Genomic DNA, 19,079 nt, shown 5'->3' with positions numbered 1-19,079 from the left:
CAACCCAAGCTATCGCCCAAAAATCGAGACTAGTTCTGACAGAGTATCTAGCCCATAATGACGATTTCATTGCCATTTTTTACAATTAAAACGGTCTCGTCTCTCTTCTAACCCTTCATAGAAGTTGTAGAGGTGGCTCTTAAGGGTCAATTGAGCCTGGGCTTGCTTCATTTGGACCTCTGGAACTATAGATACAAAATAAAAACTGAAACTGGTCATGACACATCAAGTTTGGGCTTTTATATTAGATTCACAACTAATTTTGATAATCTTAGAGACTGATTTGGGCTTTTGTCCCTCTTTGTCATTTGTAGTGCTCTGACTTAGCTTTTCAACGAATTAAATAGCATTGGATTCGGAGACCCACAACTTCAGAAACACTTGAAAAACTTAGCAAAGGTTAAATGCTAAAAATTTCTCTATTTAACACAATTATTCCAATAACTATCTAAAAATATGTCTAATTGATATGAAATGCCTAACCAACTGAATTAAACATAAAAACACATTAAAAACACTAAATGTGATGAGAGTAAAATAAATAAATTATGCACTTATCACATGGTAATCAAAACAAAGCTAACTCCAGTGTCTCTTCAACAAATGAGAGATGGGTAATAACCAAGTCAAGCATCTATAGTGAGATATAAAATAACCACGTAAATTTCATTATTCTTTTTGTGAGCATAAAATTCACAAGACAATTCAATTTAATGTCAATTCCAATATCCAATAATTTTTATCCCCATCACAATTCAAAACATATTTTATCCATTTCCCATGTAACCATATTCCAATCATAATTTTCCAAAGCAAAATTCTTTTCAATCCATAATAACAATAATGTCATAATTTAACCATTTCCCAAAACTAAACTCATTCATAATGTAACACATTTTCATAATTGTTGAAATAAGTTCAATGCTTGAGAAACATAATACATAAAGAAAATAAACTCATTTAATCAAAGGAAATATGCAAAACATTATAAATGGAAAACTAGTTGTGCACAAACCTCTTTTGTTGACTCAATTTACTCCAATTTTTGTTTTTCCTTCGAAGATTCTTTTCCAACTGAAACACATAATTTAAAGTACTTTAGCATCCATTCAATCCATTTCTAATAATTAATTCCAATAATTTCTTTGCTGACTTATCCTACTCATTATGGTTCTTAAATTAGGTCCTTTACATTTTTGTTTATAGTGGCACTATTCATTGCACTATTTAAGTCAAAATGTTGACTTTTTCTTTTTTAATAGGTAAGTGAATTCCAATTACACCCACATATCACATTTTGAATGTCAAATTTATTGACATTGATTGCCAATTCAATTTCTAATCCTCCTAAGTGAAATTGTAAATTTTCAGTTGTCATTGTTTTAACTATTCCATTGGTCTAGTTACTGTAGGAATTTTGTAACACCCCTATGTTCGGTAGTGCATTCTACTGTTCCATTGACTAGTGTCTGTCCAGACAACTAGAATGCCTAGAACTACATTTAAATATTGATGAGGAGACATAAAATAATGAAATACAAGAAAAGAAAATACAAGAAAAACAAAGGAAAAATAATAGCAATGAAATGTAACCAAGTTAAACGAGCTGAGAACCCTAGCGATGGGTGACCGCACCGGGAAGTTGCAGCGTGGACCGTTGACTAGCCCTGGACCGCGGGGAACCCTAAAAAATATTTTTAAGAATTAAATAAACATCTATAGAAGCATAAATATCATTAGAAATATCAAAGAAAATTAATTAATTAGTACAAAGAAAAATGAGAAATCGAGAAAATGACAAAACTCAGTGTTACCGAAAAATCAGAAATGCAACCCGAACAAGGGCATTGTGATCATTTGACACCCCGAGTTGCCTTTTGACCTAAATGTCCATTAAAAATAAATGATGTTACACTTGGAAAATGTCATGAAAAATTAAATTGGTGGTATATAGTTTAAATAGTAAAAGATAGGAGTTAAATGTGGAATTTGGAAACTTTAGAATAAATAAACATTAAATCTTTACTTAGTGCTCCACTCACTCCATTAAGTGGACCATCAAACATCACATGATAGCAGAAACTTCATCTTCCTCACCTTGCCAAAAACAAGCCGAAAATTCCCTTAAAAGGATCCTCCTGGCCGAAGCTTCCAAGCTCCATGCAAGCTCCACTCTCTCATCTCCAAGCCAATTTTCTTACATTTTCCTTCACTAAAGTTGTTCTACACAACTTGGGTAGTAGATAGGCAGCAAGAAAAATCAAGTTTTGGTGAGGTTTTGAAGAATTTCAAAAGTGGTAAGTATGTATTTTTTATTCTTGTTTCATTAAACTTTGTATAGGCGTTGTGGGTAGTTGATTTGTGGAAGGATTTTTGAAGTTTGATGAGTTAAGGGAGAGGTACATTTTTGGCAGCCATGGAGCTTCAATAAGAGCAATTTATCCTTGCATGTAAATGGTAGATTAAACTGTTGATGTAAGTATTTATGTGTGTAGGAATAAATTGGATAATGTATACTGAATGTATGTGTGATAGTACACTTGATTTTGGAAGCTTGGAAACTAATTGAAGAAGATGTACAATCGGTAACTTTGAAGTGTAGACCAAAATGTGTTGTTTCATGGTTTGGTTTATGGAATTATATTGTTGAATTATGGTGCTTGTTATGGCAGCATGTATATGTGTATAAAGGTTTGAATTTGGACATGTAAATGAGCTATGTCATGTGGTTAAATTATTTGTAATTGGACTTGAAAATTCTGTGTTATAGAGTGCATATTGAGTATGGTTACAAGCTGCCAAAATGACCAATAATGTGAAGTAAAATGTGTTAATGGTATGGTACAAACCAGAATTGGCATGAAGGAAATGACTTGGTAAGCATAGGATGTATAATTGGTAAAGGGTGAACAATGTACAATAGGGCAGTGTATGTTTTGAGCTTAGAACCTTAAGTGTGTGACTCCAATTGGTATGAAACCAATTGGAGGTAAAACTAGGCACAAAATGTGCCAACTTTCATGAAGGAAGCTTACCAAAATTCTGGTTAGAAGGTGACTTGAAAAATGATCAAATCCGGATTAGTGCTTTAAAAACCTGAAAATTGACCATTTGGGCAGCAGTTAGTGTTTTGACCATAACTCACTCAAAACAGGTCCAATTGACCTGAAATTTTTACCATGAATAGTTAAGACATATATCTACAATTCTTATGAGGACACCAAAACCCAGAAATGGCCAGAACCAAGCCAAATAGCTTACACAAATTCAGGTCCAAAAACTGGCCGAACCAAAAGTGACCTAAAAATGACCTAAAGTTACCATTTTAGTACATTCTGACCAGCATTGGTAAATTGACCATAACTTGGTCTACACAACTCAGAATGACCTGAAATTTTGCCCCGCATGCAATAAGACATAGACCTACAAGTTTGTAGTTTTGACCGAAACTCGAAAACTGAGGGAACTAGGTCATCTGGCTAGGTCAAATTAGTATACCGGAATCCAACAAATTGCAATAAAGTGCAATATACATGGAAATGAATTTGGTAACATGTACCAATACTAAAAGGCTACAAATGTGACATATTGGTAACATTAAAACCTAATTCACCTAGACTGCATCGAGGGTCAACATCTTAGGTTGACTAAGGAAATGATAGAATTCAATAAATTAAGTATTAAGCCTTATTGTTAGAGACAATATAAATGAGTATTGAAACACTTTAAATTGTGTGTTTTAGTTAGCAAAGACTCAGGGAAGGGGAAGGAAACACTGAATCAGGGCCAAGAGACAGTTATCAGAGGTTTGTGCACAACAGTTATTTCTTTTGAATTTTTTTAATTGAAATAAATTATGACTATTTGTATATTATTGTTTTAAATTGTTTTGAATGATATTTGATGGATACTTATTGATTGAAAAGCATTGTAAATGGTTTGAAACCACAGCTATCATGTATATTGATTGAATTCCTCGCTAGCTTGTCTAGTGGGATGAATTGAATTCCCTCTCTGGCTGAAGTGTTGAGGTGTGTGCCTGTTGAGGACGAATAGAATGAGTACTCATATTATTGCTAGCTAGCTATGTTATTCCTCACTAGCCATCGGCTTTTGGGATGAATTGAATTCCTCACTAGCCATCAGCTTTTGGGACGAATTGAACTTTGAAACATGATTAAGCTGTGTGTGTGATTTATTGATATTTATTGTGATATTGTGAAATGGTATTAAATTCTTATTGACATTCACTGTCTTTGAATTTAACTATGGTTTTAAGTATCCACTATTTATATGACTTATGATTTGTGATTTAAAGTTGTATTTGGTTAATATTGTGCACCACTGAGACGTTGGCTCAGCGATAGCTTTTCATTGCTATCGCAGGTAAACAGACTGACAGGGCAGCAGACTAGACTGCTAGTACTACACTGAGAGATCATCGGGTATATTGAGTATACCATATTTTGGATTTTGTATTGTAATGTATGTTCATTGTATGTATATAGTGTTCTTAGTTTTAAGCAGTTGTAAATTAAAATTGTACATTGAAGTTGTAAAATAAATTGTAAATTATTTTGGTTTGTAAATATTGTGATATATTTCTTTTATCTCAGCCTTTGAAAATACTGAAAAATTATTATGGATTTGAGTTGACAAATGTTGAGAAACATATTGTGTTGATTAAATGTTGGAGTTTGAGATTGAGAAATATATTTGAAGTGCTTTTTACAGGTTTTTGAAGAATTGTTTTATTCAAAATACAGATGACACTCCGCCAAAATTTTTACAGAAATTACTAATAATTCAAATGTGTTAGCTGTTTCACTTCAGTTCAAAAAATTTTTTTTTAACACCTGTAAATAGTGCTCACCACTGTAAAAAGAAGTAAGAAAAGTTTTAAAATTCCTTGTAGTGTATTTAATAGGTTATCAGTAGATGAAGTTGGTAATTCATTAGGTATACTGCGGGATCATGTTATGCCTTACAGAGGGGTAGGGTGTAACATGTTTAAGTGGTATCAGAGCTAGTTTTTAAATTCTATTTTCACCTGTAATTTGAATATTCTTTCTTCATAGTACAACTGCTCAATGTCATTATTTGATACATACAGTACATTACATTATAAAAATGCACTAACAAGAGGAAATCTCCTTGTGTTATCTGTTTAGTAGGTCTAAGATCCTTGCATTGACTATGGAAGAGGGTGATCGTTCAATCGATCAATCTATAGAGGCTGAGGTACAAGGGGATGCCCCAGCCCTACACAATGTCAGTGGATCAGCAGCACCAGCCCCCTCAGTACCATAGTTTCCTACTCAGTTCGCTCAGCAGATGGCTGCAATGTTTCAATAAATGGCTGGTAACATGCCTACTCAAGTCCCACTACAGACACCAGTGGTACAACCATAGTCTTCTGCTAGGCAGTATGACAAATTAATGAAATATGGGGCTACTGAGTTCAAGGGGACAGTAGATCCTCTAGAGGCAGAACAATGGTTAGAAAGAATGGATAGGGTGTTCAAAAAGCTACATTATACAGAGGAGCTTAGATTTGAATATTCAATATCTCTGCTACAGGGGAATGCATATGACTGGTGGAAAACCATTCCCCACAGTCTAGTAGAACCTTCAGTGCTAACATGGAATGTTTTTCTAGGAGAGTTCAGATAAAAATATGTCCCTGATGCTTATGTGGACCAGAAGCTGCAAGAGTTTCTAAGTTTGAAACAGGGGAGTAGATCAGTGGCTGAATATGAAAAGGAATTTTTTCGCCTGAGCCACTATGCAGTAAGTCTACTTGCTACTAGCAGAGAGAGATGTAAAAGGTTTGAAACCGACTTGAAGCCCAGTATCAGATTACAAGTGGTCGGATTCAAACATACTAACTTCTCTGAGCTTATTTCTCAAGCACTAGAATTAGAAAGAATTGAATCTGAAGCAGCCCCAAAGAAAAAGAAATCAGAGAAGACAGAAAAAGAGAAAGAGGGGAAATCAGTAGAACAGAGTTCCAATGGTCCTACTGGAAAGAGGAAAAACTTTGGCGGACACAGCAGAGGTGGTAAGATGTCTGGTAGGGGAAGATATTCAGGACAGAAACCTAGTCTATCTGGTCAGCAGAGTACCAGAAGTTCCTACCCTCCCCGCCAATGTGAAACTTATGGAAGAAATCATGGTGGGGTATGCTACAAGGCTATTGGAGCCTGTTATAACTATGGAGGCACAGGGCACTTTGCCAAAGACTGCACCAGTACTCGCAGAGTTGGATCACCTCCTACTACTACAGAAGGGTCAGTTCAAAGCCCTATCACCAGAGGTTCACAACCACCCAGTAGAGGTAGAGGCAGGGGTAGAGGTAACCCAGCAGGCAGTCAAGGCACTATGAATCAATCAGAGCAAGGCAGTGCTCTAGTCAGAGTCTATGCAATGAGACAGAGAGAAGAGGCCGAGACATCTGATGTTGTGGCTGGTACCTTCTCAACTTTTAATCAAGATGTGTTTGTGTTATTTGATCCGGGTTCTACCCATTCTTATGTGAGTGCTTGCATCATCGATTGCATTACTGTTCCGTGTGTGAAAATGGACTTTGAGGTGCTAGTAACAAGTCCGTTAGGATAAGAGATCAGGGTTAATAGAATGTATAGGGATTGTCCTTTGGTGATCCAAGGACATACTTTTCTGTCTGATCTCATTGAAATGCCCTTCAGAGATTATGATATCATCTTGGGCATGGATTGGTTAGCTAGGCATCACGCCATGATTGACTGTAGATTGAAGACAGTCACTTTTGGTCTCCCTCAATACAGTGATGTGGTAATACATAGGGAGAGGCAGCTATTACAATCAAACATCATTTCGACTGCACTAGCCAGAAAAATGATCAGAAAGGGGTGTGAAGCATACTTGGCACATGTGGTAGACACCCAAGTGGGGAGTCCAGCATTGAGGGACATCCCTACAGTATATGACTTTCCAGATGTGTTTCCTGATGAATTGCCAGGATTACCTCCAGCAAGAGAGGTGCAGTTTGAAATTAATGTTATGCCTGGTGTGGATCCAATCTCCATAACACCATATAGAATGGCACCAGTAGAGTTGAAGGAGTTGAAGGTACAATTGCAAGAACTACTTGAAAAGGGCTTCATCTGCCCTAGTGTGTCACCTTGGGGAGCTCTAGTGTTGTTTGTTAAGAAGAAAGATGATACTCTCTGCTTATGTATTGACTATCGACAGCTGAATAAGGTGACAATAAAGAACAGATATCCATTGCCTCACATTGATGATCTGTTTGATCAGTTGAAGGGTGCAGCTGTATTCTCCAAAATTGATTTGCAATCTGGTTATTATCAGTTGAAGGTGCAAGAGCAGAGTATTCCAAAAACTGCTTTCAGAACTCGGTATGGCCACTATGAGTTTCTAGTAATGCCATTCAGTTTAACAAATGCTCCAGCTGCTTTTATGGATCTTATGAATACTATTTTCAAAACATATCTCGACCAATTTGTGGTAGTGTTTATTAATGATATTTTGATATATTCGAGTAATGCAGAGGAGCATGACAGATATCTGCAGATTGTACTGCAGACCTTAAGGGAGAAACAGCTATACGCCAAATCGTCGAAATGTGAATTTTGGCTGAAAGAAATCTCCTTCTTGGGACATGTTGTGTCAGCTGAAGGGATCAAGGTAGATTCCAGCAAGGTATAAGCTATCCTTAATTGGAAGCCACCTAGGAATATCACAAAAATTCGCAGTTTTCTGGGTTTAGTTGGATATTACCGTCAATTTGTGAAAGGGTTTTCTATGTTATCTTCTCCACTGACCAAGCAGCTTCGGAAAGATGTAAAATTTCAGTGGACAGATAAATGCTAGCAGAGTTTTGATGAGTTGAAGAGGTGTTTGACTGAAGCTCCAGTCCTTACTTTACCTACTCTGGGTAAAGAATACACAGTTTATAGTGATGCTTCTCACAATGGGTTAGGCTGTATACTGATGCAAGATTGGAATGTCATTGCTTATGCATCACGCCAGCTAAAACTGTATGAGAGGAACTACCCAACACATGATTTGGAGCTAGCAGCTATTATTTTTGCTCTGAAGATTTGGAGACACTATTTGTATGGGGAGAAATGCTACATTTACACAGATCACAAGAGCTTGAAGTACTTAGGCACCCAGAAGGAATTGAATTTGAGGCAGAGGAGATGGTTAGAACTGATTAAAGACTATGATTGCTTAATAGACTATCAGCCAGGGAAAGCAAATGTGGTGGCTGACGCCTTAGGTCGTAAGACTATGGCAAGTCTCAGAGTTTCTCCTTTATCCATGGTACATGAATTGAAAGCACAGCATGCCAGTTTAGAGATTGATGATGAGGGACAGACAGTAGTTGCATGGCATGTACAGCCAGTGTTGATTGATCAGATCAGAATGGTTGCTCAGAGTGATGATAAATATCAGAAGCTACTGAAAGAAGTCCAGCAAGGTAAGAAACCTGAATTCTTTGTGAGAGATGATGGTTTATTGCTACATCAGGGCAAAATGTGCGTTCCTAATGATGTTGAATTGAGACAGATCATTATGAAGGAAGCACATGAGTCTCCTTTTGCTATGCACCCTGGTGAAACTAAAATGTACAGAGGGCTGAAAGAGCATTACTGGTGGATGGGTATGAAGAGGGATATAGCTGAATTTGTTTCCAAATGCCTAACTTGTCAGTAAGTAAAGGCAGAACATCAAGTTCCAGCTGGTTTGTTACATCCATTGCCAGTACCAGAGTGGAAATGGGAATGGATAACTATGGATTTTGTTACGGGACTTCCGAGGACACAGAATAGTCATGATGCAGTATGAGTTATAGTTGATAGACTGACCAAGTCTGCTCACTTTTTGCCAGTTCGGATGGACTATAGCCTGGAGAGATTGGCCAGATTTTACATATATGAGATTGTAAAATTACATGGAGTGCCAGTATCGATTGTATCTGATAGAGATCCTAGGTTTACTTCTAGATTCTGGGGTAGTCTACAGATAGACCTAGGAACTAGATTGAACTTCAGCACAGCATTCCACCCACAGACAGATGGCCAATCTGAGAGGGTAATTCAGATATTGGAGGATATGCTACGGGCTTGTGTGATTGAGTTTAAAGGTAGTTGGCATACACACTTGCCTTTGATTGAGTTTGCTTATAACAACAGCTACCAATCAAGCATTGGGATGCCTCCATATGAAGCTTTGTATGGCAGAAAGTGAAAAACTCCCCTATGTTGGGATGAAGTTGGTGAAAGAAAGATGATTGGGCCAGAAATTGTTCAGCAGACAGAGAAAAAGATCAGAATGATCAGAGATTGACTCAAGGTTACATCAGACCATCAGAAGTCCTATGTTGATTTGAAGAGAAGAGATATTGAATATGCAGTGGGTGATAAGGTATTCCTTAAAGTTTCTCCTTGGAAGAGGATTATGAGATTTGGCAGAAAGGGGAAACTGAGTCCTCGTTTCATCAGACCATATGAGGTTTTGGAGAGAGTGAGTCCTTTGGCATATCGGTTGGCATTACCTTCGGAGCTAGAAAGGATACACAGTGTCTTCCATGTGTCCATGTTAAGGAGGTACAGATCTGACCCATCTCATGTATTATCAGTTAAAGAGATTGAGGTAAATCTAGACCTCTCATATGAGGAAGAACCCATAGAAATTCTGGCATATGAGGTGAAGCAGTTGAGGAACAAACAGATACACCTGGTTAAAGTTCTGTGGAACCATCATTCAGGCCAGGAAGCTACTTGGGAATGTGAAGAGGATATGAGGAGACAAAGACCCACAACTATTCGTAGATCGATGCTGTAAATTTCGAGATGAAATTTATTTTAAGGGGGGGAGAATTGTAACACCCCTATGTTCGGTAGTGCGTTCTACTGTTCCGGTGATCAGTGTCTGTCCGGACAGCTAGAATGCCTAGAACTACATTTAAATATTGATGAGGAGACATAAAATAATGAAATACAAGAAAAGAAAATACAAAAAAAATAAAGAAAAAATAATAGCAATGAAATGTAACCAAGTTAAACGAGCCGAGAACCCTAGCGATGAGTGACCGCACCGGGAAGTTGCGGCGTGGACCGTTGAATAGCCCTGGACCACGGGGAACCCTGGAAAATATTTTTAAGACTTAAATAAACATCTATCAAAGCATAAATATCATTAAAAATATCAAAGAAAAATTAATTAATTAGTACAAAGAAAAATGAGAAATCGAGAAAACGACAAAACTCGGTGTTACCGAAAAATTGGAAATGCAACCTGAACAAGGGCATTGTGGTCATTTGACACTCCGAGTTGCCTTTTGACCTAAATGTCCATTAAAAATAAATGATGTTACACTTGGAAAATGTCATGAAAAATTAAATTGGTGGTACATAAATGTCATGAAAAATCAAATTGGTGGTACATAGTTTAAATAGCAAAAGATAGGAGTTAAATGTGGAATTTGGAAACTTTAGAATAAATAAACATTAAATCTTTACTTAGTGCTCCACTCACTCCATTAAGTGGACCATTAAACATCATATGATAGCAGAAACTTCATCTTCCTCACCTTGCCAAAAACCAGCCGAAAATTCCCTTAAAAGGATCCTCCATGGCCGAAGCTTCCAAGCTCCATGCAAGCTCCACTCTCTCATCTTCAAGCCAATTTTCTTACATTTTCCTTCACTAAAGTTGTTCTACACAACTTGGGTAGTAGATAGGTAGCAAGAAAATCAAGTTTTGGTGAGGTTTTGAAGAATTTCAAAAGTGGTAAGTATGTATTTTTTATTCTTGTTTCATTAAACTTTGTATGGGTGTTGTGGGTAGTTGATTTGTGGAAGGATTTTTGAAGTTTGATGAGTTAAGAGAGAGGTACATTTTTGGCAGCCATGGAGCTTCAATAAGAGCAGTTTATCCTTGCATGTAAATGGTAGATTAAAGTGTTGATGTAAGTGTTTATGCACATAGGAATAAATTGGATAATGTATACTCAATGTATGTGTGATAGTACACTTGATTTTGGAAGCTTGAAAACTAATTGAAGAAGATGTACAATCGGCAACTTTGAAGTGTAGACTAAAATGTGTTGTTTCATGGTTTGGTTTATGGAATTATATTATTGAATTATGGTGCTTGTTATGTTATGTCATGTGGTTAAATTATTTATAATTGGACTTGAAAAATTATGTGTTATAGAGTGCATATTGAGTATGGTTATAAGCCGCCAAAATGACAAAAAATGTAAAGTAAAATGTGTTAATGGTATGGTACAAAACAGAATTGGCATGAAGGAAATGACTTGGTAAGCATAGGATGTGTAATTGGTAAAGGGTGAACAATGTACAATAGGGCAGTGTATGTTTTGGGCTTAGAACCTTAAGTGTGTGACTCCAATTGGTATGAGACCAATTGGAGGTGAAACTAGGCACAAAATGTGCCAACTTTCATGAAGGAAGCTTACCAAAATTCTGGTTAGAAGGTGACTTGAAAAATGACCAAATCCGGATTAGTGCTTTGAAAATCTGAAAATTGACCATTTGGGCAGCAGTTAGTGTTTTGGCCATAACTCACTCAAAACAGGTCCAATTGACCTGAAATTTTTACCATGAATAGTCAAGACATATATCTACAATTCTTATGAAGACACCAAAACCCAAAAATAGCCAGAACCAAGCCAAATAGCTTCCACAAGTTTAGGTCCAAAAACTAGCCGAACCAAAAGTGACCTAAAAATGACCTAAAGTTACCATTTTAGTACATTCTGACCAGCATTGGTAAATTGACCATAACTTGGTCTGCACAACTCAGAATGACCTAAAATTTTGCCCCGCGTGCAATAAGACATAGACCTATAAGTTTGTAGTTTTGACCGAAACCCGAAAACCGAGGAAACTAGGTCATCCGGCTAGGTCAAATTAGTATACCGGAATCTAACAAATTGCAATAAAGTGCAATATACATGGAAATGAATTTGGTAACATGTACCAATACTAAAAGGCTACAGATGTGACATAATGGTAACATTAAAACCTAATTCACCTAGACTGCATCGAGGGTCAACATCTTAGGTTGACTAAGGAAATAATAGAATTCAATAAATTAAGTATTAAGCCTTATTGTTAGAGACAGTATAAATGAGTATTGAAACACTTTAAATTATGTGTTTCAGTTAGCAAAGACTCAGGGAAGGGGAAGGAAACACTGAGTCAGGGCCAAGAGACAGTTATCAGAGGTTTGTGCACAACAGTTATTTCTTTTGAATTTTTTTAATTGAAATAAATTATGACTATTTGTATATTATTGTTTTAAATTGTGAGAAATTATTTGAATGATATTTGATGGACACTTATTGAATGAAAAGCATTGTAAATGGTTTGAAACCACAACTATCATGTATATTGATTGAATTCCTCGCTAGCTTGTCTAGTGGGATGAATTGAATTCCCTCTCTGGCTGAAGTGTTGAGGTGTGTGCCTGTTGAGGACGAATAGAATGAGTACTCATATTATTGCTAGCTAGCTATGTTATTCCTCACTAGCCATCGGCTTTTGGGATGAATTGAATTCCTCACTAGCCATTGGCTTTTGGGACGAATTGAACTTTGGAACATGATTAAGCTGTGTGTGTGATTTATTGATATTTATTGTGATATTGTGAAATGGAATTTAAATTCTTATTGACATTCACTGTCTTTGAATTTAACTATGGTTTTAAGTATCCACTATTTATATGACTTATGATTTGTGATTTAAAGTTGTATTTGGTTAATGTTGTGCACCACTGAGATGTTGGCTCAGCGATAGCTTTTCATTGCTATCGCAGGTAGACAGACTGACAGGGCAGTAGACTAGGCTGCTAGTACTACACTGAGAGATCATCGGATATATTGAGTATATCATATTTTGCATTTTGTATTGTAATGTATGTTCACTGTATGTATATAGTGTTCTTGGTTTTGAGCAGTTGTAAATTAAAATTGTACATTGAAGTTGTAAAATAAATTGTAAATTATTTTTGTTTGTAAATATTGTGATATATTTCTTTTATCTCAGCTTTTGAAAATACTGAAAAATTATTGTGGATTTGAGTTGACAAATGTTGAAAAACATATTGTGTTGATTAAATGTTGGAGTTTGAGATTGAGAAATATATTTGAAGTGCTTTTTACAGGTTTTTGAAGAATTGTTTTATTCAAAATACAGATGGCACTCCGCCAAAATTTTTACAGAAATTACTAATAATTCAAATGTGTTAGCTGTTTCACTTCAGTTCAAAAAAAATTTTTTTAACACCTGTAAATAGTGCTTACCACTTTAAAAAGAAGTAAGAAAAGTTTTAAAATCCCTTGTAGTGTATTTAATGGGTTATCAGTAGACGAAGTTGGTAATTCATTAGGTATACTACGGGATCATGTTATGCCTTATAGAGGGGTAGGGTGTGACAAATTTGGCTAAATGTCCTTCATAAAACTTGTTTCTTATTGTCTTAGCTTTAATTCCCTTTTTGAATCTCTCCATTTGGAGTTTTGTAGCTCAAGTTATGCCTATTTTTATAAGGCTAGCCAGATTGGTTACAACCCAGAATTCTGGACACTTTTTGGTTCTGGCAGTTTTGGTGACCCAACTTTGGGTGACAAATTCACTTTGTTATGGGCAGAATTTGGGTTTGTATTCTACACAAAAGTTGTAGTACTATGTCATAGCTTTCTAATGCCATAAAAATCAGGTCATTTGGACATGCCTAGTCCAAGTTATGGCCCATTTGGTCCTTTTTGTACAGTGGCAGTGTGCCAATTCCGAGTTTGACCTAATTGTTTACTAACTTAGAGTCATTTTCAGGGTAGGGTTTCCACATGAAAATAGTGGGATTATGTGTCTACTTTCATTTCCAATTGGCCTCACACCAATTGGAATGTCAGATTTACAGTTTTGGTCCTTGAAGTGGACCAAGGTCAGGCCGTCCAGATTTGGACCCCTACAAATCCGAATTTGACTTCACTTCTCACCATTCAAACACACCCTAATTGGTCCCAATTGACCATTTTGAGTCTCAATTTGGTCACTTTGGTTCAATTTCAAAAAGCCCTAATTTTTTCCCAAATTTACCTAAGGGTCAAGAACCCTAATTATGCAACTTGTTTAATTGGTGCAATTAAAGTGTATAACCATCTTCTACCCACTTAATTACATTTACATACCATTTTAATTTCATCAAAATCATGCAAACCCTAGTTCACTACATGTTGGCCGAAATTCCATTAGTGGTCTACATGCTTGATTTTGTTTTAATTTTTCACAATTTCTAGTGTAATTCAACTACTTAATTATGAATTTAAACATAAAATTGAAAACTAACCACTAACCTCTTTTGTTGAATTTCTCCCTCTTCAAATCTCCTTTCTTTCCTCTTCTTTTTATTGTCAATAGTTTTATCAAGCTTCAAAAATAAGGTTTAATGAAGGAATTTATGGAATTTATGGTTAATTTTGGGGTTTAAGTAGCTTGAGAGTAAGCTTCCATGGAGGTGTGTAGTGAGAGAATTGGGAGAGGGAGTGGTGCCGGCTACATAAGGAGGAAGAAATGAAAAATTGATTTTTATTTCTTTTTTTTTTTATCCCCTCAATTGACTTAGCCAAAATTTAATTAAATGAAATTTAATTATGAGGTCATTGCTTAGGTCATTTTGGGTGATGTCATAATTCAAATTTTCTTTTCTTTTCTTTTTCCTTTCTTTTTTCATAGTTCTTTAATTTAAATCTATAGTTCAAAATTTTAATTCCTCAGATTTTATTGGACAGTTAGGCTATGAGTCACTTCTAGGGGTAAATTGACCAATTTGCCCCTCGTTGGTCTGATCCGGTTTGCCAATAATTCAGTATTTCTTCCGAAACTCTGACCTAATTATTTGATCTGGTTCTCTATCTTTTTCTATGATTTTCACATTTTCCCTAGCTTCGCAATTTTTCTTAAGACTGCGGTGTCACAATGCCCCGTACGAAATTAGGGTTTTGACTGATCTCGCAGTCACTTCCCGGTACGGTCACCCATCGCTGTGACCCCTAGCTCATTTAACCTTTTATGTTCTATTTTTCTGATCTGTATTTACCCTTATGGTAATCACTATTAATTTTTGTTCAGGGCTTTTTTAGGTGACTTAAATATGATTCAAATCCTCTTAATTGTCCAGACCGACACCAGTCATTGGAATAATGATTTGCACAGGACTATGCATGTAGGGGTGTTACAATTCCCCCCCCCCCCCCCTTAAAAGAAATTTTGACCTCGAAATTTTACCAACTGTCTGTCTTTAATCATCTGTATGTGTTGTTTTCTCATGTCTCTCTCACATTTTCATGTAGCCTCATAGTCTGAATGATGGTCCGTAATACTTTAGCCAATAATATTTACATATCAATTGCTCACCTCGTGTGCCAAGTTCTTATGAGCTTCTGTCATAAGTTAAATTTGAATTCATTTCAATTCTAGAGGTAAGCAAATTTGTGTGCTAACGGATTCACTCTTTTTAGGACCTCATATAATCCTATGAAGTGAGAACTTAGCTTTTCTCCTTTCTACATAATCTTATAATCTTCTTTTCTTTGAGTCTATGGAAGACTTCTAATAATCTAATACAACGTATAATTTATTTGTATAACACTAATCTTCTCTTACTATTGTTCTATTTAATATTTCGATTCATGTTTCCTTATTGAATGACCATTGTGGTCGTATTAGAATTACTTATCTAATCATTGGCCATAGATTCATAACTGTTATCTTGCTAACTTTATTTCGAATCTAGGCCTATGTGCCATTTTATACCATCTTGTTTGCTTTTGTTTAACTTATTTCTTACTTGATAGAATAGTTCGGAATATCGTTACGTGTCTTAAGTAGGTTGTTTGCCCTAGTGGCAATCCTCAACTAGTGTCTCTCTCATGTTATAACTTAAATGGGTATTATCCCCATACTACTTATTTTAACTTGAATTTGGGATAACAGAGATTGACCTTTGTTCCATAATTTTGAGCTCCATGGCTGGGCTCTTAACACTGTCTTAAGTTAATTTACTCCAAACTTTGTGCTTCTATTTTTTTTTTTAATATCATTCCTAAGAAATCTGCTATACTTCAATATTACTCTGATTTGGTCCTCTAATCATTCTAGTCAACACTCTTACTAATATTCATAACATTTCTTGTTTCATTTAAATCAATTATTCAAATTTTCATTTCCACCTTTCTTTTATCTATTGATATTCTATAGCTTATTATTATTATTTTTTTCACTCTTCTGTTCTCAATAGAACATCATTTTAGAAGTTTTGATTATCATCCATCACATCCTGTCTCATTTAGGGGAATAAAATTTTTCTTATGCTTTGCTATTATACTATTATAATACTGTTTTTCGCTAGACTTTAGGTGGAGAATCCATAACAATACCAAAATAATTATAACCCCATATCCAAGACCGGATGACCTCGCCCTATAAATGTTATCTTAATTTATGACTATACCGAAATCTCTAGTCTTATAGCAATTCTTGACGTATCGTAGTTTGGGTTAGATAACTGACTCAATGACTCTAGCTATCTTATAACTATACCCTTTCAATATTCTAACTTTAGAGTTTTAAATCCCGGATTAGGATTTTCAAACTCATTTTCAATAAGAAAACTCTATTTTGTCATAACTATATCAAAACAGAAGTCGTTTGCAACTATTCTGGTCTTAGTGTACTATCGAGTAGTACATAGCTCTACACAATAATCTCAAGTCAGTACTGTAATCTGCAGCTTACAATATCAACATCAAGAACATTACATAGTTATAATGATACATCCCAATAGATCAAAATTTCCTATATTTTATCCTTTTCAAATCACTAGTATCCTAAACTTATTCTAACTATAATATCCATTGACAATTACTAACAGTAACATCTTTGCCCTCATCTAGATCAATTCTATTACCGTAACTTACTTTTAGGTCCTCTTGCCTTACATTAAATAGACTCACCAATTAGCTTTATAAATTATTGTGTGCTAGCAAATACTTTTCGCTGACAAACTCTTCCAAATCTAATTTCAATCACACTTATTATCGTAGTCCTTATCTTAAAGGACTAGTCATTAAAGAATCAAAATTTATTTCTATGCAAGGGAATAACAACAAAATATATAATTCTAACGTTATCATATAAGTAAGTAGAGCCAGAAATCCAATAGTGCATAATTATTCCTTTCAAAAATTAAAAACGTACTGGTAACTATGTCGGAAGTCTCCGCTTTTCTCTCTTGATGCGTGAGGTACACTCGGGTCGATGTACTACTCCTTTTAGATTGATGCCTTATGCCCTGGCTGTCAGTAACACCACCTCTACCTTTACCTCTGCCTCCACTAACTATCTGTGAATCTCTAAAAGCAGAACCTTGGACTAATCCTTCTAGAGCAGTATGTGGCATAGGTAGATGTGCTATAGTACAATCTCTGGCGAAATGCCCGATTCTTCCACAATAATAGCAGGCTCCAATGGCCTTACGACAAATGCCCCCATGTAACTTGCCACATACATCACAGACAAGGATAGGGTAGGAACTTCTAGTTCTTTGATGACTAGTTCTCAATTGCTTTTGCCCTAAAGATTCGCCTCTATCATACTTAGAGGTTCGGGGTCCTTCAAACTCTTTTCTCCTTCCTAAACCACTACTCGAACTCTGACCCATAGGTTTCTCACTCTTCTCTATTTCATGTTGCGCTTGTGGGGGTTGAGTTTGTGCTTGGGCTTAGGCTGACAGGTTATCAGACATCTGCAGAAAAAAAAATGGCCATTTGCTAGGCCATTTGTGCGGTAATTTGTACAGGTGGGGCTGGTATAGTCGGGCTTTTGACACTTTGAGGAGCTGGGGCCTCACCTTGTACTTCTGCCATCACAGGCTATTCTATTATCTTATCCTTCTCTTCCATATCTTTTCACAGGATTTTTTATTTCTTGTACAACCAACATAAGGAGATTTCTCCCCGTTAGTTCATATTGATGATGTAAATGTACTATACGTATCAAACATTTGAGCAGTTGCATTTACCAAAAAATATTTCAAATTCACAATTCAAAATTTACATTAAAACTTTCTCTGATACCACCAAACATGTCACACCTTACCCTTCCGTAAGGCATAACATGCTCCCGTAGTACACCTAATGAATTACCGTACTTCGCCTACCGGTAACCCATTAAATATACTACTAGGGATTTTAAAATAATTTTCGATCATTTTTAGAGTGGTGGGAACGTTGAATATTTATTAAAAAACCATTAATTGAAATTTTAGTCATGGATCAAACCCTCGATTAAAATCTGGTGTTATGAAATTTTTTCAAAATATCGGCAGAGTGCCGGCTGTATTTTGAGAAAACAGTTCTTCAAAACCTGAAAAGAAAAACACTTCCAATATGTTTTCTCAACCACAACTCCAATAAACTCAATTTCATCTCCCAATTCAATACAAGCAATTCAATTCAATTTTCAAGTCAAACTCATCATGAAGGAAACAATTCATTCATTACCAAACTCAGAAAGAATTTTGAATATTACATTCATTAAGGTAATAAAATTAATATTACAAAACTATATAGGTAAATAAAAATCTCAAATTTACATTACAATAATTTACATTTAATTACATACAAAAATATTTTACAAGAGTTTTTGTACAACTACTCAAATAATTTACACACATATTAGTACATGAATACATCAAAATCTAATGTACAAGGGTATACCTATGATATACCCAGAGCTAGTCCCAATGTATTTTCAAGGAATCTTACTCAGCTGCTCTATATTCCTTTCACCTGCGACAGCATACAAAGCTATCGCTGAGCAGTAAACTCAGTGGTGCACAACTATTGTCACACCTTACCCCTCTGTAAGGTATAACATTATCCCGTAGAATACCTAATGAACTATCGAACTTCACCTACCGATAACTCATTAAGTACCCTACAAGGGATTTTAAAACAATTTTCTTATTTTTGACAAGTGGTG

The sequence above is a fragment of the Hevea brasiliensis genome, chromosome 14, assembly GCF_030052815.1.
Source record: "Hevea brasiliensis isolate MT/VB/25A 57/8 chromosome 14, ASM3005281v1, whole genome shotgun sequence".
In the NCBI taxonomy this organism is placed as follows: Eukaryota; Viridiplantae; Streptophyta; class Magnoliopsida; order Malpighiales; family Euphorbiaceae; genus Hevea; species Hevea brasiliensis.
The sequence above is the reverse complement of the archived record's forward strand: the minus strand, read 5'-3'. Positions refer to the sequence as shown.